This window comes from Caretta caretta, chromosome 3 (assembly GCF_965140235.1).
Source record: "Caretta caretta isolate rCarCar2 chromosome 3, rCarCar1.hap1, whole genome shotgun sequence".
Lineage (NCBI taxonomy): Eukaryota > Metazoa > Chordata > Testudines > Cheloniidae > Caretta > Caretta caretta.
This window is the reverse complement of record NC_134208.1, coordinates 111,908,823-111,925,357: the sequence shown is the minus strand read 5'-3', so window position 1 is coordinate 111,925,357 and position 16,535 is coordinate 111,908,823. Positions and strand designations below refer to the sequence as shown.

The window sequence follows — 16,535 nt, the reverse complement described above, 5'->3', positions numbered from 1 at the left end:
TGTAAACAAACTTGTTTATCTGAGCGATTAGCTGAAAAAGAAATAGGACTGAGTGGACTCATTGGCTCTAAAGCAGGGGTTCTAAAACTTCATTACACCACAACCCCCCTTTTGACAATAAAGTTACTACATGACTCCTGGTGGGAGGTTGGAGCCTGAGCCCAGCTGCTCTGGGTATGGGGAAAGGGGGCCTCAGGCCAAGCCCTGCCACCCCAGGTTGGGGTGAGAAGCGTCTGCATCCCGAGCCCCATTGCCCTGGGTGGGGGTGAAGCTTGGGCTTCAGCTTCAGCCCTGGGTCCAGCAAGTCTAATACTGGCCCTGATGACCCCATTAAAATGGGGTTGCAACCCACTTTGGGGTCCTGACCCACAGTGAGAACCGCTGCTTTAAAGTTTTACATTGTGTTATTTTTGAATGTAGTTATATTTTGTACATAATTCTACATTTGCAAGTTCAATTTTCATGATTGCACTACAATACTTGTATTAGGTGACTTGAAAAATACTATTTCTTTTGTTTTTTACAGTGCAAATATTTGTAATCATAAATATAAAGTGAGCACTGTACACTTCATATTCTGTGTTGTAATTGAAATCAATATATTTGAAAATGTAGAAAACATCAAAAATATTTAAATGAATGGTATTCTGTTGTTTAACAGCACAATTAATCACGATTAATTTTCTTAATCGCTTGACAGCCCTAATAATACATTCTGAAAACAGATGTTCCAGAGTACTCGATCAGAACAGTTCAAGAACAGGTTTAAATATTTTTGAGCAATTACAAGTAACAAAAAAAATCTATAAAAGCCGGGATGTGTTCACAGACAATTCACAAACAGAAAAAGGCCAAATGTGACTAATAAATTGTTCACAATTAATAGTTTTATTAGCTCTAATTACATTACAACATGCCAGACAAATAGCAATGGATTTTGCTGAACAAATAATTTGCCTTAATTTCATTATTATTCATTTAATCTAAACTGGCTGTAATCAGTGTAGAACAGCTTGGCAAAATTTGGATAGCAAAATTCAATCAGTTTGGGCAGTCTCGTTACCTGTCTGTCTCTGTATAGTACAGTATAATCAACCCTGCATGAGATTACAGAAAAAGGTATATAATCGCTATCCACCTAGTGCATGGGAGATAATATTTGTATTGTGAACTATGTTTTGGTGGCACATGGTCTTTTGCATGGAATTGTATTTTTCAACTGGGCCCTCCGTGCCAGTGAAAATCCCTCAGTGAATAAAGAACATTGGCATTACTGTAGAGTAATTAGCATTATACATTGTTTCCTTCAATTGCCTGCACTGAGGGACTTGGATAGGGTTGTCATCATGCCATTTTTTAACTAGCTCACCTGGTTCTTCTCATTTAAAATCAGGTGCCAGTGTCATATTTCAACTAGCAATTGTAAACGCCATTTGTTTTTCTTTTCATACACTGGACATTTCAAGAATTACTCCATGAATGAAAAGAGGAAATGAAAGCTTGACAAAGCAGTGTTGTGGTAATCCCTATCACTTAGCCCTGAAGGCTGAAGAATAGGATTTTTTTTTAAACTTGATTTTCTACCACAGCCCCTGGCTGATGTTGGCCTGCCCATCCCACGGGCACTGTGCTGAGTCACATACTTGTCAAGTTTCAGAGTAAAGGTGATGGATGGTGCCAAAAGAGGTCGAGTCTGAGGAGGGGGTCTCGCTCTTTCCCTGATTACATGCCGGGGACATTTTTAGATTTTTCCAACTGTAAATAACCTAAAGACCATTCAATCATGGGTACAAAAAGTTGAATAAAACAAAATGTCTATAAAATGTAATGATATTGCATCTCCATGTTTTCTTGTACCTTAGAGACTAACCAATTTATTTGAGCATAAGCTTATGCTCAAATAAATTGGTTAGTCTCTAAGGTGCCACAAGTACTCCTTTTCTTTTTGCGAATAAAGACTAACACGGCTGTTACTCTGAAACATGTTTTGTTGTGTATCTCTTTCTTCAAAACTGTCTTTTCCAATCTCTCCTCCACCAATTTGTCTTCTCTTCCCTCCATGATTTTGTCTTATCTCCCTTCTGTCTTCCCCATCCTGATTATGTTCATTCTTTCCTTTCCCAAATCTTTTGTCTTCTCCTCTATTTCCCCTTTGTTTTCCATTTATATTCTTTTTTCTTCTGGCTACTCTCCTTCTCTCCATCACTACTTAGGCCTTCCATTCTTCTCCCCTGAGTCCACCCTTTCCCATCCCATCCCTCTATTCTTTCCTCTATGTTCCTCATCACCTAATCACTCACTTTCTCTACCCAGATTACAGTCAGAAGGGACAGCCAGCCAGGAGAGGAAAGCTGCAGTAAGCAACCTCTCTTCTTCCACAACATTTCCTCTCTTCCCTGTAGTTGCACTGGGAGTGAAATCTACAGCCAGTGCCTGAGTAGCTTAGCTAGCTATTGGGCAGATGTACTACTAGAGTTAAGAGGGAATTGTTTGCTTCCAAGGCACAGAGCTCAGAACCACTGTGTGGAAGCTAGTTCAGCCCAATGACTGAATTCACTTCCACGGACCTTTACATAGCCTCCCCACCTGCTCCAATCAGGAGCTCCTCTGTGCTGTCAGTCTGTGGACACAAAAGCTGTGTGGAGTTAAATGGAATCAATGCAGTAGCCAAGACTGCTCAGTGCTGCCAGCGGTAGGCCTGGTGACAGGAAGTCAAATTTAGGTTGCATAGGCCTCAGTAAGGCCTAGTCCTGTGAATAAATAAGTATATGGTTAACTTTGTGCACAGTCTGCATTCCCAGTCACTTCAATGAGATTACTCACGTGCATAAAGCTAAGATTGTTCATAAGTATTAGCAAGGTTGGGACCTTACTTTCTACAGTGCAACAAAAAATACAAAGTAAGAACATTCTATGACCATCAATATAACTAATAGCACAGATTTAAAGACATAATATATACTTATTTCCTGCCTAAATAGGTGCCATTTTTTTATTTACACCTCATAGATGCTGCTGAAAATATGGACGCCATCTGTACTCCAATTCTACGAAACATCGCTCAGATGCCTGGAGACATTAAGCAGAGTAATGAAAATGATATATTGGTTTTGTATATCGGTATATTGGTGAGTCTAAAAAAATAAAACGTAAAGATTCTCCTTGCTAGAAAATATAAAATAAGTACTCTTTGATCATCAAAATAGTTGAACACAGTAAATGTGGCAGAACCAGGCATATATACAGGCGTAACAGATGAAGGGGTCTGCTTCAAAGAAGAACAGAAACAAGCGTGGAGGAAGTCACATTGCCTTCAATCACTATGTGAGTCCTGCACGAGTGTGGAAAGAGACCTGCTGATTGAATTTTGCCTAGAGGATGGAATGTTTCCCCGCAGACCGATTTATGACCAATCTTTGAAGAGAAATGGCTTTTGTAGCAAAGCTTTGGCTACCTTTTTTATGTGGTGATTGAGCTTACTTGTTCCCTGATCTACATGGCTCTTATTAATCACAGGCATTCTGTGCTGGGCCAATTTCATCATGATGTCCGTTCTTCTTTTGAAAGTCCTCTCTGCAATCATGCCATAATCATGTTTGGTGGGTGAATTTATTGTTGGCTGAGGGTGGGAGAGTGTGAAGCATAAAATACTCCCACCCTGTTCTCTGACTGCTTGAATCTCAGTCCCCTGGCTCAGAGCTGAGGCAGTTAAATGAAGTAAGAGAGTAAACAAGGAAAGGGGCAACAGCATCATCTTAACCCTTTACCTACAATTCCATAAACTCTAGCTCGGAGAGCAACTGTATTCAACCCACCCACTCCACTGTAGCAGTAGGGGCAGATCAGGAAAAGAGAAACAACTTCATAGTCATTCTCCACCTGAAATTTTTTATTTCTACTTCATAGCTGAAACTGTAAAACCCCAAACCCATCCCCTTTCTTCATCATCATCATGCTGGAGAAGATAAAGGTTAAAACATTGAATGTCAAGAAGATGCTGGAGGTTTCCAATACTACATTCATGTTGGTGAGCCAATGAAAAGATCAATAATATTCTTATATAGAAAATGTTATAGTTGTTAGACAATCCCAGACAATAAATGTACTAACTCTGTACCATAACATATATCTATAGCTACAGAAATATGACTGAAGTCAGATATGAAATATTCAATTACAAAATGATACTATTTCTCTCATGAAGAGGCTAGATTATGATATATTCAGGATTACAAAATATCTCATAAAAAGTGTGATTTCTAAAAAATATCAAGCATCAGCTGTATGGTTTACAGATATCTATTAATGGTCCAAATCTGCTACCCTTGCTTCATGTGAGTATGCGGGACAGAATCGCCCCCCCCCCCCGCATAAACTATTTCACACCATCTCAATATATCAAAAATTACTATGCCGAGTTTTAATCAGAGAAAAGTTATTACATTGGAAAAAACTGAAAACAGTATCATTTATTCAAATTACTTCACAGAATCCAAAAAAGTTTCCAATTCTGTCCTCAACCAGAAACAAATAAATCCCCAGTCCAGCAACCACTTAAGCATGTGTTTAACTGTATGCACCATGACTAGTCCCAACCACTTCCATTGTTTCATGTTCTCTATGTATATAAATCTCCCCACTCTATGTACATAAATCTTTTCCACTGCATGCATCCGATGAAATGAGCTGTAGCTCACGAAAGCTTATGCTCAGATAAATTGGTTAGTCTCTAAGGTGCCACAAGTCCTCCTGTTCTTTTTGCGAATACAGACTAACACGGCTGCAACTCTGAAACACTTCCATGAGATTACTCATGTGCATAATGCTAATCATGTGCCACCAGGGCCTTCCTTTCTGCAGTGCAACACAAAATACAAAGCAATAACACATCGTGACCACAAATATAACTAATAATATGTAATTAAACAGATAGTACATACTTATTTCCTGCCTAGATATTGCACTGTTTTTATTTACTTGTCATAGCTGCACCTGAAAATATGGATGCTGTCTCTACTCCAATTGCACCAAACATAGTCGTAGATGCCTGGAGACACTGAGGCCATGTCTATACGCACAGCGCTACAGCTGTGGTGAAGATGCTCTATGCCGATGGGAAAGCGCTTATGCCATTGTAACTTATGTGGCTCAGGGGAGTGGTTTATTCAGTGGCTGTAGTGTAGACATAGCCTAAGTCACTAAGTAGAATGGTGATAACTATCTGTTGGTGAGTAGTAAATAAATGATTACCTCATGATTCTCCTCACTAGAAAATGTAACAATCACTGTTCGAGCATCAAAATAATGAACATAGTATATGTTACATGCCCTTAACTATGAACATGTTCAAAATATTGATCATCAAAATAACAATGTATCCCTACAAAAAATGTTCTGCAATACATTCTTCATCATATAGTCCTGCTCTCTCTGGGCCCCCATGAATACTAGTAACTTAGACAGCCACATGGTATTAATTATGATTGTTATTATTTATTTATGTTACCATAGTGCCTAGACATCCCAGGCAAGGACCAGAACCCCACTCAGCTAGGCGCTGTACAAACACAGAACAAAAAGACAGTCCCTGCCCCAAAGAGCTAACAGTCTAAGTATAAGATAAGAGACAACAGATGGATATAGACAGAGCAACAGAGGAGTACTAGGAAGCAAAGAGACAATATGACAGGCTGGGGTCTCAGCACACCAGCTCCCATGTTCATGCGGCATAAGCAGGTAACCAGTGTTTGTTAGCTTTCAGTCCTTGTTAGCTACAGTCCAGATGTAGCAGCACAAAGTGTCTCATGAAAGGGAGCAATAATATCAGTATGACCTTTCAGAAGAATTAAAGATGGGAACAAGCTGTGAAATTCTGATCCAGAAGGGAGAGTGGAATTAAAAACTTTGTTCTGGATTCTCTTCTGTACCCAGTGTCCAATGGGCTGCTCTAAAGTGCACCAACTGGCTCTAGTCCCCTAGGAGCTATCCATCCGTTCTTCTCTGGCCAGACCACCCCGACACGCACTCTACATTGGAAGCTCTAGGGGGTGGTACAGGAGCTGGCTTTGCTGACTCTGACAGTTATGGGTATATCTATGCTGCAAAGAAAAAACCCTGCTGAAGTGAGTCTCAGAACCCAGGTTTATTGACTCAGGCTTGTGCTATCAGGCTAAAAATAGCAGTGTAGATGTTCCCGCTTGTGCTGGAGCCCGGGTTCTGAGACCAGCATCTGCACTGTCTATTCTTAGCCCTGCGAGTCCAAGTCAATCTCAGAGCCCAGGCTCCAGTCCGAGTGGGAATGTTTGCACTGCTATTTTTAGTCCTGTAAAGTGAGCCTGAGTCAGTTGACTTAGGTGCTGAGACTTGCTGCCACAGGTTTTTTTTTCACAGTGTAGACATACCCTATGACTCCCACAAGCTGGAAGAAACCCCAGATGAGCAGATCTGGTAGTTCTCTGGACCCTTTGTGCTGCCAAAGCAGCGCCAAAGAGTTGGAGTAAAGGAGAGAATTTAATCCATCATGTTTAAAAAGTAGAGAGAAAAAATAGCAGCTAATTATGAATACCTGTGATCTCAGTCTGACAATCCCATTACCATCCATCCCTCTTCCTCCTCTCCCTCTGCCCAAACACTTCAGCTACTTAGCTATACAAGCCAGCTAGAAGCCATGTCGTCAAAGTATAGGTCCAAAACTTTTTGGAACAGGATGAGTTTTTCTTCCACTTGAAAAAGATAACTCTATTCAGCCAACTTCTCTGCTTCTAGCAAAGTCATTTCTCTCATCATCTCCTTTCTTAATTTTTATTTTATTCATTTTTTGTGGACTCATAAAAGTACACACTAAAAGATTATGTTAAGTTACAGTTGTAAAGTCAAGTCAAGCACTCAAGAGTTAGGAAATGCCCTGCACAACCTTAATTCAGCCCCCCTTGTGCATATGAATTATGATCAACTTTAATTACATGTGCACACACAATTTTTTCTACAGGACCCTTGCCTCTTTCAGTGTACAAGATGGTTAGTGCTCACAGTCTCCCTGTTCTCTATTCCTGTGCCATGTGCCACAGCAGACCCTCGAAGCCAGATGCAATAATTGAGGGGAAACCCTGATCAGCTCCTGGAGTCCAGGGGTGGGCCATACCCACTACATATGGACTCTTGGGGAAATTTAGCTGCCATACTCTGGCAAGTGTGACAGGCTGTGGCCCTCCACTCCTATCTTCTCTTATAAATGGCTCTGACACCTCCAGTTCGTGACTACCATTGTGTACTTTATTTGTGTTTTATCAACCATCACCCTCTTCCAGACCTATGCAGTAATTCTATTTACAGTGTCATACAATCATAAGAGAGGGAAGAGATATCTTCACACAGAGCTGTCCCCTTACCCTGGCTGGCCGATCAGCCGACCATCCTGCCTTTCTTTCTCTCTCTCTCTCCTCTCTTCTCCTCTCCTGGCAATTCCTTCCTGTGCTCTTTTTCTACTCTTACAGGCTAATTAGCTCCTTAGCTCTCCTCAGCCCAAACTGATCTAGAAATTAGCCACTCCTTCCCTCAATCAAGCCCTCCCTGGGGGAACTATTTGGATTTACAATGACCAGAGTACTGATTCAGCTGCTGGTTCTTCGCACTCTGCCACACAAGTCTTTATGGAACATGTATGAACTGAGACGTCTTGAAGGGTTATAATTTTCCCAAATTTGGGCAGTTTTTCATGAGGATAGTAAAAGGCACATCCACAACACCAGGACAATCCTCCTGCCAATTTTCAATTTCTGCTCAAAGACATTGAGATAGCAGAGCTTCTCCATTAAATGTCTGTTATAAAAATTACTATGCGCCAAACAACGTATTGTCCCCTAACTTCATTCTGACAAATGGCTCAACCCTTTTTGCTGAAGTGTTCCAGAAATATTTGGCCTAATGCAGATACCTGGCATGGAACATCACTGCTAGTAAAGTTTGCAGATTTCATAAAGATTGGTGGTGTAGTACACAGAGAACGGGTTACTCTTACAGAGTGGTCTAAGTCACCTGGTTAAATGGTAACAATCCAACAAAGTTGGGTTTATGATTTATGATTACTTGGGGGTAATCATAAATCACCTCAGTATTAGTTGTCAGAGCAGTGCTGTGGCAAAAAGGGCTAACGTGATCCTTGGATGTATAAAGCGTGGAATATCATGTAGAAGTAAGGCAGTTCAACTTATTCGGTGTATCGAAGAGAAGGTTGAGAGGTGAGTTGATCGCTGCGTATAGGTATTTACACATGGAAGAGAGATCTGACAGTGAGGTGCTCGTCAATCTTGCTGGTAAAGGCATTACAAGATCTAATGGCTGGAAGTTGAAATTACACCAATTCAGCATTGCAATAAGATGCAATTTCCTAGGAGTGAGGATAATTAAACATTGGAACAGCTCATCAGGGGAGGTGGCAGACTTGCCATCACTTGGAGTTTTTAAGACAAGATTGGATGTCTCCCTACAAGATATGCTATATTCTGGGAAAAGTTCTGTGGCCTGTTTGCACAGGAGGTTGGGCTGCATGGTCATAGTGGTCCCTTCTGACTTTGGAATCTGTGAATCTATCATAGAATCATAGAATCATAGAATATAAGGGTTGGAAGGGACCCCAGAAGGTCATCTAGTCCAACCCCCTGCTCGAAGCAGGACCAATTCCCAGTTAAATCATCCCAGCCAGGGCTTTGTCAAGCCTGACCTTAAAAACCTCTAAGGAAGGAGATTCTACCACCTCCCTAGGTAACGCATTCCAGTGTTTCACCACCCTCTTAGTGAAAAAGTTTTTCCTAATATCCAATCTAAACCTCCCCCACTGCAGCTTGAGACCATTACTCCTCGTTCTGTCATCTGCTACCATTGAGAACAGTCTAGAGCCATCCTCTTTGGAACCCCCTTTCAGGTAGTTGAAAGCAGCTATCAAATCCCCCCTCATTCTTCTCTTCTGCAGGCTAAACAATCCCAGCTCCCTCAGCCTCTCCTCATAACTCATGTGTTCCAGACCCCTAATCATTTTTGTTGCCCTTCGCTGGACTCTCTCCAATTTATCCACATCCTTCTTGAAGTGTGGGGCCCAAAACTGGACACAGTACTCCAGATGAGGCCTCACCAATGTCGAATAGAGGGGAACGATCACGTCCCTCGATCTGCTCGCTATGCCCCTACTTATACATCCCAAAATGCCATTGGCCTTCTTGGCAACAAGGGCACACTGCTGACTCATATCCAGCTTCTCGTCCACTGTCACCCCTAGGTCCTTTTCCGCAGAACTGCTGCCTAGCCATTCGGTCCCTAGTCTGTAGCTGTGCATTGGGTTCTTCCGTCCTAAGTGCAGGACCCTGCACTTATCCTTATTGAACCTCATCAGATTTCTTTTGGCCCAATCCTCCAATTTGTCTAGGTCCTTCTGTATCCTATCCCTCCCCTCCAGCGTATCTACCACTCCTCCCAGTTTAGTATCATCCGCAAATTTGCTGAGAGTGCAATCCACACTATCCTCCAGATCATTTATGAAGATATTGAACAAAACCGGCCCCAGGACCGATGCTTGGGGCACTCCACTTGATACCGGCTGCCAACTAGACATGGAGCCATTGATAACTACCCGTTGAGCCCGACAATCTAGCCAGCTTTCTACCCACCTTATAGTGCATTCTTCCAGCCCATACTTCCTTAACTTGCTGACAAGAATACTGTGGGAGACCGTGTCAAAAGCTTTGCTAAAGTCAAGAAACAATACATCCACTGCTTTCCCTTCATCCACAGAACCAGTAATCTCATCATAGAAGGCGATTAGATTAGTCAGGCATGACCTTCCCTTGGTGAATCCATGCTGGCTGTTCCTGATCACTTTCCTCTCATGCAAGTGCTTCAGGATTGATTCTTTGAGGACCTGCTCCATGATTTTTCCAGGGACTGAAGTGAGGCTGACTGGCCTGTAGTTCCCAGGATCCTCCTTCTTCCCTTTTTTAAAGATTGGCACTACATTAGCCTTTTTCCAGTCATCCGGGACTTCCCCGGTTCGCCACGAGTTTTCAAAGATAATGGCCAATGGCTCTGCAATCACAGCCGCCAGTTCCTTCAGCACTCTCGGGGGGGGACTCTATGAGTCCCCCTGTTCATCCCCTTCCTTCATAGGTCACGGGGAGAACCGGAATGCCTGCATTGCCTTCCACATGCCCATAACACTCTCAGCTCCACATTAAGACAATGACAATAATCAAATCTCATGCTTCAGGGCTTCAGTCAGCCGCCTTCAGGCATCAGGAAAGATATACCTGTCAGATGTATTCTGGTTTTGTTTCATTGTTTGGGTTTGGGGTTTTTTTCCGCCTTCCTCTGAAGAATCAGAGGTTAGCCACAGCTGGAGGTGGGACACTAGATGTGGTGAAACAGTGCTCTGAAGTGGTACAGAGAATACTCTTTTGTAGGTGCCATGCTGTGTGCCCACATGTACAGGATCAAATTGATTGCCAGATTAGGGCTCAGGAAGGAATTTTCTCCCAGGTCACACTGGCAGGAGGTAAGGGATAGGCATTGCCTACTTCTGCAGCATGTAGTGTTAAGTGCCTTCGGGGATGACCTGGGTATATCTTACCTGATCAATCCCCTGCTTTCACAGGTGCCTTGCGCATTGATGGCACCTCAGTCTCTCCTGTTCTCTGCTCGTGGCACACTACAGTTGTGTCTCCGGAGGACTGAAATGCTTTAGTCTAATTAAAGTCATTGGACTCTATTTAGGGGGTAACTGGGGTGAGATTTAATGAGCTGTGATATGCAGGTCAGATTTGATGATCTATGTTCTCTTCTGGCCGCGAACTCTATGAAATCTATAAACCTATGATTCTTTCCATTAAGTGTCTTCAGAGAATGTGGGTATGGTGGGGGAATCCCTTCTCTGTTAGTTAATTCCAAACTCCCACCCCTTGCCTTGGGGTGAAGGTCCCTTCTACAGCCTTGGGGAGGCAGAGATTTAGCCTGAAATCATGCCACCTTTATCAGCCAACAAACAGTTCCAGTGACCCACCAGCCTTAGTCCCTCAATTACCAGTCAGTGCACCTCCTTCCCTTTGGACTCTGGCCAATTATCGCCCATGATGCAAGCTCATGGTGGCAGTGGTGCTGGAACCATTTATATAGTGGGGGTGCTGAGAGCCACTGAACCAAACTGCAAACCATGTATATAATGGAATTCACTTTAAGACAGGGGGTGCGGCAGCACTCCCAGCACCCCTAATTCCAGCACCTATGCATCGTGGCCATACAGATAGGCTCCTCCCGTAGCATGTTCCCCTACTCTGAGCTCAGACTCCCAGTCTGCTGTGTCCTTGCAGCAGCATGTGCCCTCTCCAGCAGCCTGTGCAGTCATTTCTTGAATCTTAATCCCATCATCCAATCTATCCAAGGAGAATTGGCAGCAGCAAGTAGGGGTGGGGTCTCCTGCCAGCTCTGTAGCCAGCCAGGGCTCTCAAGCAGTGGAGTGGCCAGCTTCTCTTGTCTGCCCTTCCCCTAGCTAATCAGAGCTCAGAGGACAGGGCAGGACTCCAGAACACGGCTGCTGATCTGTGGAATGGGACTGCATGGTGGGTATTTATCCTTTCTCCCTACTTTTTATTTCTGTATTTATTATTAATTATTATTACTATTATTATTTTATATATATCCATATCAGCGGAAGCGTGGCCTTCTAGCTTCTGTGTTACTTAGCAATAAGGCAGTTAAACAGATACAAGCTATATTCAATCTGGCTGAAGTGCACATTTATTCTCTGAACCACTCTATAATCTAGGGAGAACTCACTGCCTACACACTTTTCAACACTTTGAATATAATAGAGAATGAAGGGCTGGTTCTAGGCAGCCGTTCTGGCAACATAAAAGCTTGTTTAATATTCAGGGCGCACATTCCTAAAACATTGATGTACCTTTTAAATCATCTCACTGCACATCCTCGCCTCACTGCAGATTTTATTTTTAAGGTTCTGACTCGTGTCCTGTTTCTTTGATTCATCAGTCTTCAAAAATGGTAAATGTTGGCGAGGAAACTACTCAACATAAAGCAAATAAACAAACTAAAAAGATCCAAACCAAAAAACAAACAACTGCAGAGAAATTTCCTGTTTCACATAGAGCTTCCCATTTTGCTAAAGTTTACTGTATTTCTCATTTTACTAACTTTGTCCTGGCCCCTTCAAGGTCTATATCTTTGACCTTTTCTGCAACTGGAATAGCAATCATCAAGGCCAAACGCTTGGAATGGGGAATATTGCTGTTCGGGTGATTTTCCAGTAGTCCTCTTAGTCAAGTTACTTTACTAAGACCCTGATCCTGCAAAGACTTAGATACGTGCTCAGCTTTATGCACTGTGATTTCAATGGGGCTACTCATAGGGCATACATTAAGCATATGCACGAATCTTTGCTGGACTGAGGGTACCAAAAGCCCTCAACATCCATGGAGGGGAGTTGAGACTCCTCAGCACCTCACGTGATGAGGCCATAGGAAAGATAAATATATGGGACCCAATTCATCATAGCCCTGCACTTTGTGTAGTAATTGACATGCATGAAGAAGTGTGTAAAGAGCTTTTCTTTCTGATTTAATACCATTTTACACCCACTTTACATGGGTGTAGATGGTTATAAAAGTGCAGGACAGCAGTGAATCTGGCCCACTTTGTGAAGTCAGCAGAGTTAGTCAGAGCTGATTTTGACTGATTAGTACTTATTAGTGTTCAAAACTCTTCCATACAAACACACAAGGCTTCTGTTGGATTACATACCTTAGCCTTAGGGTCCTTCTTCCTGATGAATAATTTGCAGTGCCTTATAATCTTTTTGCTGGCATTCTGTCTCACCATAGTAGCATTGGTTAGGTAAGAATCCCTTCACTTGTGACTCTTTTGTATTTTGTGAGCATGGTCTATTTATTTCAGAGCTCCTGTGTCCGGCTTCACAGTTGATCATTATATATAATTCAAATGCAATTAATTCAGTGTAGACAGCTCACAAAACAGTCAAGACAGTACCTTAGCAGCCTCTATCGGTGATTTTGATTTTCTTTGAGATTGCAAACAGATATTTGTCTTGGACTTTAGTAGAGGTGGCTAATTAATCGTAATGAGGAGGCAGCAATTACCTTTTTAGTCTAAGAATTTGGAAGATGCTAAATGATTTCCTAGAGTTCGTTGGATGTACTTTCATCCAAGGCTGTTTCAGCACACCATAATTGATTTTCCTAGTGTAGTTCAGAGATGCCAGCGAAACTTGACAGGATGGTGAGTGCCTAAAATTGAACCAAGTAACATCACAAACACAAACTCAATTATGGCAAACTTTAAAGAAAAGAAAAAAAGATCTGGTACAATGTACATATTTCTGCCTCATCTCAGAAATTTTAGTGTTGTAAAAATAAAAAGGCATATACTAAAGAGAATCTACCCTGAACAAGACTGGGAAGTAAATGCTCATGAGAATGTTTCAAATAAAACTAGCTAGAATCACAAAAATCACCCCAAAAACAGTGCCAGATCCCAACAAAAATAGGGAGACAATGAGAAGCTATCACTGAGCCAGATTTCTCAAAGGAAGTGTTTATACAACTGTGATGGGCTCTAAGGGGTTAATAGAGACCTAGGGAGGCTGCACAGGAGGCAGCCAATCATAAAAGGGTTGAAGGGAGCAGCCAAGCAGGGCCAAGCAGGCCCATATGCAAAGGGAGCTGTAGAGCAGAGGAGGGCTGTTCTGTGCTGGGAACCCATGTGAGGAAGGACTGTGTGTCTGAAGGGCTGAGAGAATGGACAGCATCCTTGACAGAGCAATGCTGCTAGCAGGGACCAGGGGGAGTAAGAGACAGCTGCTGGGGTTTGCAGGCTGAGCCCCTGAGGCAAGGGCAAAGAGGATGCTGGGGCCATGAGGAAGTGGACAGACAATTTGCTGCATAGCCACTAAGGAAAGTGGCTGAACAGCGGACTGCAGGTCTCCCAGAAGGGGGCAGCACTGTGTGGCATGGCTGGAGGGCTGTGTTGCTCAGAGGATGCCACGGTCCTTGGAGAGACGGGGGTCCTAGAGCAGGAGTGACAGTGGTGAAGCACCACCCGAAGATGGTGTTTTAACATGCAGAGCTAATTCCCATGACAGCCGGCAAGAGGCACCAGAGTGGTGGGTGAACCCAGTTACAACAATCTTTCCCTCTTCATCACTCCCAAACCATAGTAGTTTAGGAAAGGCAGCATGGCCTAGGGGACAGGCCATTAGAGTAACATTCAGGAATTCTCTTTGGGGTTCTTCTCCTAGATCTGCCCCTGACATGTGAGCTTGGGCAAGTCATCCCATCTCTCTGTATCTCAGTTTCATCATCTATATATTGAGATAATGATACTTACTTTCCTCTGAAAGTGCTTTGAGATCTATGGATTAAAAATATTCTATAATTATTAGTATATATAGTGACCTGATATTCCAGAATCCCTTGTGCCCCCAAATCCAAATTTCCTTACAGCATTCCAGTGAAAGAAATGACAAATGCTGTGATCAACTATAATTATTTCCATTAATTTTCTGTTCTTTCTCTTTAATCTTCCTTCACTTACCTTTTCTTTCTTCTTCCTATAGCCTGAAGCCTACCAAGGAACTAACTGAAGGTATTTAAATATGGACCTCTGTAAATATCTGTTTTAGATATTCTGTTTACTTTAATATTTCAAATCACAAACCAACATATCCCTCCTTTACTATTGAATCAATCAGTACCAATTAGTCTAAAATTTTTTACATAAGTAGACCAGCCCTTATAGGCCCAGAATCCTGCAATCAGGACCTAACCATTTTTTTCAACCCTCTAATTGCTGGTGCTAATCTCATCATTCACTTTTAAAAGGTGTCAAGCTTGGCTTGGCTTGTTTAGTCTAGGAAAACAAAGGCTGAGAGGAGATATGATTGTTCTCTATAAATATATTAGGTGAGTAAATACCAAGGAGGGTGAAGAGCTATTTAAGTTAACTTGGCCCAAGAACAAATGGGTGTAAACTGGCCATGAACAAATTCAAGCTGAGAATTAAAAGGTTTCTAACCATCAGTGGACTGAGGTCCTGGAACAGCCTCCCAGTAGAAGTTGTGGGGACAACTAACTAAATTAGTTTTAAGAGAGAGCTGGACTTGGAACAAATTTATGAGTGCACTTGTATGATGGGTTTCTTGTGAGGGAATAGGGCTCCGCAGCCTTGGGGCTCACTTCCAGTTAATGTCTTATGTTCCTAAAACTCTTCTTCAGAGTTGCAGATGATTCCTTCCTCCCCTCCCCTCCCCAAGTATTCTGGGAGGGTTTTTAAAAATCTCTTTCCTCTGAAGAATCAGGCAACCATGGCTGGAGATGGGACATTGAATGCGGGTGGGCTAGGACTCTGAGTTGGCACTGAGCATCCTCTCTCTCTCTCTCTCTGGTGCTTGGCTGGCTGGTTGTTGCTCATATGCACATGATCTAACTGATCACCATATGTCGAGTTGGGAAACAATTTTTTCCCAGGTCAGACTGGCAGTAACCTTGGGAGTTTAGTTGCCTTCCTTTGCAACATGGGTGCGGATCACTTGCCAGAACTATCTGGGTATATTTCCCTGCCACTGCAGGGACCTCGGGCATTGATGCATCTTGATCCTGCCTATTCTTTGCATGTGGCACATAATCATCTTCTCTCCAGTGGACTGTAATATTTTGGTCTAATTTTGGTTATTGGGTTTTAGTGCGCAGGTTTTGATATATAGGAGGTCAGACTAGGTACTTTGTAGGTCCCTTCTTGTCTTAAACTCTATGACACTATGACTTTTAGTTGCAGAGCTTCCTCTCAATGGTTACCCCATGACTAGGGTTAGAGGTTTGACACTGGAAACTTTTCCAGAGACTAGGCTTTTGGCTTATAGAGAGGTTTCCACAATACTGTTTGGTGGGCAATGTGTAGCTTTGACAGAGCCACCTGGGCTTCCACCCAGAGCACTAGGATCTCATCTAGCTTCTTCCCAGTCACTAGGTGGCTGCCTGCAGCTAAGATGGTTCCTCCTCTGAACTGCTAATGTAGTTTCTTGCCTCTAGGTCAGCAGCTAATTGAAGAAGCCAACTCAGAGCTCACTATTGGCTGCAGTAGCTTCCCTTAGGGATGAAGAGAGAGTGAGCCCCCCTCTGAGATTAATGTGTTTTCTTTGTAGTTACTGGGAGCTGATGGTGTGAACTGATAATGTCCCCTAGCTACAATCTTATTATCATTTTCCTGTTGCTGGAACCTAGCAAACAGTTTCCTCCCTAAAAAAAGCTTATGCTCAAATAAATTAGTTAGTCTCTGAGGTGACACAAGTACTCCTTTTCTTTCTCCCTAAAAGTGGTTCAAGATCAGAGGGGCTTTTCTTCAAGCCATTGTTTCACAGATGTGTGGTGGTGTCTAAGAGCAAAAAATGCTCTTTCAGAACAGCAGCTTGTCACAAGAAGTGTCAGACTTTTTTCTTTTCCTCTGCCCCTCCCCCACAAATGAAA

At 42.6% G+C, this 16,535-nt stretch overlaps 1 protein-coding gene and 1 long non-coding RNA gene across 4 annotated transcripts in view; one reads left to right on the top strand and one right to left on the bottom strand.

Annotated features, from left to right (window-relative positions):
* The window catches only part of GRM1 (glutamate metabotropic receptor 1), a 348,420-nt gene that overhangs the window by 2,706 nt on the left and 329,179 nt on the right, over nucleotides 1-16,535 (bottom strand). The window lies entirely within an intron of this gene.
* Nucleotides 1-16,535, top strand: part of LOC125634084 (uncharacterized) — a 29,119-nt gene that overhangs the window by 5,449 nt on the left and 7,135 nt on the right. Inside the window, exons 2-4 of one of the 3 annotated variants that reach the window (XR_007355788.2) lie at nucleotides 3,010-3,128; nucleotides 3,907-4,027; nucleotides 14,630-14,658. This is a non-coding gene — a long non-coding RNA (uncharacterized LOC125634084). Of the gene's footprint in view, nucleotides 1-3,009; nucleotides 4,028-14,629; nucleotides 14,659-16,535 lie in introns of all 3 variants that reach the window. The other 2 variants (XR_007355786.2, XR_007355787.2) reach the window with 2 other exon arrangements.